We start from the raw sequence: 3330 nt of genomic DNA, 5'->3' as shown, positions 1-3330 counted from the left end.
TCATCAAATTGAGTGAATCAAATTAACTACCTCTATATACATGACCCTCTGTGACACCTGACACGTCGACGGAGAGGACTCCTGAGGTGCGGTGGTTGATGATGCAAACATGGAGGGCGTGAGACAAACAGCCATACGGGAATTTACGGAGGGTAGCAGTCGTACATGAAACAGTATTTGGACGGAGCAGCGCTGCAGCTGTTTAGGTAGGGAAGGAGTCCTAGTGGAAAGGACGTCTTTCCATTGCCATTGGTGTTAGGGAACGTAGTAATTTCAAAAAATTTCCTACGCACACGCAAGATCATGGTGATGCATAGCAACGAGAGGGGAAAGTGTTGTCTATGTATCCTCGTAGACCGCAACGGAAGTGTTGACGCAACGTAGAGGAAGTAGTCGTACGTCTTCCCGGTCCGACCGATCCAAACACCGTTACTCCGGCACCTCCGAGTTCTTAGCACACGTACAGCTCGATGACGCTCCTCGGGCTCCGATCCAGCAAAGCTTCGGGGATGAGTTCCGTCAGCACAACGGCGTGGTGACGATAATGATGTTCTACCGACGCAGGGCTTCGCCTAAGCACTACAACGATATGATCGAGGTGGAATATGGCGGCAGGGGGCACCGCACACGGCTAAGGAACGATCACGTGGATCAACTTGTGTGTCCTAGGGTGCCCCCGTATATAAAGAAGCAAGGGGGACGCCGGCTGGCCCTATGGGGCGCGCCAAGGGGAGGGGGAGTCCTCCTCCTAGTGGGAGTAGGACTCCCCTTTCCTAGTCCAACTAGGAGACTTGAGGGGGAAGGAAAGAGAGGGAGAGGGAAGAGGGAAAGGGGGGCGCCGCCCCCCTCTCCTAGTCCAATTCGGACCAGGGAGGGAGGAGGTGCGCGGCCCACCTCTGGCAGCCCCTCTCTCTCTCCACTACGGCCCATATGGCCCATTACTTCTCCCGGGGGGGGGTTCCGGTAACCCTCCGGCTCTCCGGTTTTCTCCGAAATCACCCAGAACACTTCCGGTGTCCGAATATAGCCGTCCAATATATCAATCTTTATGTCTCGACCATTTCAAGACTCCTCGTCATGTCCGTGGATCACATCCGGGACTCCGAACTAACTTCGGTACATCAAAATGCATAAACTCATAATAACTGTCATCGTAACGTTAAGCGTGCGGACCCTACGGTTCGAGAACAATGTAGACATGACTGAGACAAATCTCCGGTCAATAACCAACAGCGGGACCTGGATGCCCATATTGGCTCCTACATGTTCTACGAAGATCTTTATCGGTCAGACCGCATAACAACATACGTTGTTCCCTTTGTCATCGCTATGTTACTTGCCCGAGATTCGATCGTCGGTATCCAATACCTAGTTCAATCTCGTTACCGGCAAGTCTCTTTACTCGTTCCGTAATACATCATCTCGCAACTAACTCATTAGTTGCAATGCTTGCAAGGCTTATGTGATGTGCATTACCGAGAGGGCCCAGAGATACCTCTCCGACAATCGGAGTGACAAATCCTATTCTCGAAATACGCCAACCCAACATCTACCTTTGGAGACACATGTAGAGCTCCTTTATAATCACCCAGTTACGTTGTGACATTTGGTAGCACACAAAGTGTTCCTCTGGCAAACGGGAGTTGCATAATCTCATAGTCATAGGAACATGTATAAGTCATGAAGAAAGCAATAGCAACATACTAAACGATCGGGTGCTAAGCTAATGGAATGGGTCATGTCAATCAGATCATTCACCTAATGATGTGATCCCGTTAATCAAATAACAACTCTTTGTTCATGGTTAGGAAACATAACCATCTTTGATTAACGAGCTAGTCAAGTAGAGGCATACTAGTGGCACTAAATTTGTCTATGTATTCACACATGTATTATGTTTCCGGTTAATACAATTCTAGCATGAATAATAAACATTTATCATGATATAAGGAAATAAATAATAACTTTATTATTGCCTCTAGGGCATATTTCCTTCAGTCTCCCACTTGCACTAGAGTCAATAATCTAGATTACATAGTAATGATTCTAACACCCATGGAGTCTTGGTGCTGATCATGTTTTGCTCGTGGAAGAGGCTTAGTCAATGGGTCTGCAACATTCAGATCCGTATGTATCTTGCAAATCTCTATGTCTCCCACCTGGACTAGATCCCGGATGGAATTGAAGCGTCTCTTTATGTGTTTGGTTCTCTTGTGAAATCTGGATTCCTTTGCTAAGGCAATTGCACCAGTATTGTCACAAAAGATTTTCATTGGACCCGATGCACTAGGTATGACACCTAGATCGGATATGAACTCCTTCATCCAGACTCCTTCATTTGCTGCTTCCGAAGCAGCTATGTACTCTGCTTCACATGTAGATCCCGCTACGACGCTTTGTTTAGAACTGCACCAACTGACAGCTCCACCGTTTAATGTAAACACGTATCCGGTCTGCGATTTAGAATCGTCCGGATCAGTGTCAAAGCTTGCATCAAAGTAACCTTTTACGATGAGCTCTTTGTCACCTCCATATACGAGAAACATATCCTTAGTCCTTTTCAGGTATTTCAGGATGTTCTTGACCTCTGTCCAGTGATCCACTCCTGGATTACTTTGGTACCTCCCTGCTAAGCTTATAGCAAGGCACACATCAGGTCTGGTACACAGCATTGCATACATGATAGAGCCTATGGCTGAAGCATAGGGAACATCTTTCATTTTCTCTCTATCTTCTGCAGTGGTCGGGCATTGAGTCTGACTCAACTTCACACCTTGTAACACAGGAAAGAACCATTTCTTTGCTTGATCCATTTTGAACTTTTCCAAAATCTTGTCAAGGTATGTGCTTTGTGAAAGTCCAATTAGGCGTCTTGATCTATCTCTATAGATCCTTATGCCTAATATGTAAGCAGCTTCACCGAGGTCTTTCATTGAAAAACTCTTATTCAAGTATCCCTTTATGCTATCCAGAAATTCTATATCATTTCCAATCAGTAATATGTCATCCACATATAATATCAAAAATGCTACAGAGCTCCCACTCACTTTCTTGTAAATACAGGCTTCTCCGAAAGTTTGTATAAAACCAAATGCTTTGATCACACTATCAAAACGTTTATTCCAACTCCGAGAGGCTTGCACCAGTCCATAAATGGATCGCTGGAGCTTGCACACTTTGTTAGCTCCCTTTGGATCGACAAAACCTTCCGGTTGCATCATATACAACTCTTCTTCCAGAAATCCATTCAGGAATGCAGTTTTGACATCCATCTGCCAAATTTCATAATCATAAAATGCGGCAATTGCTAACATGATTCGGACAGACTTA

The sequence above is a fragment of the Triticum urartu genome, chromosome 7, assembly GCF_003073215.2.
Source record: "Triticum urartu cultivar G1812 chromosome 7, Tu2.1, whole genome shotgun sequence".
Taxonomy (NCBI): domain Eukaryota; kingdom Viridiplantae; phylum Streptophyta; class Magnoliopsida; order Poales; family Poaceae; genus Triticum; species Triticum urartu.
This window is presented reverse-complemented; position numbering follows the sequence as displayed.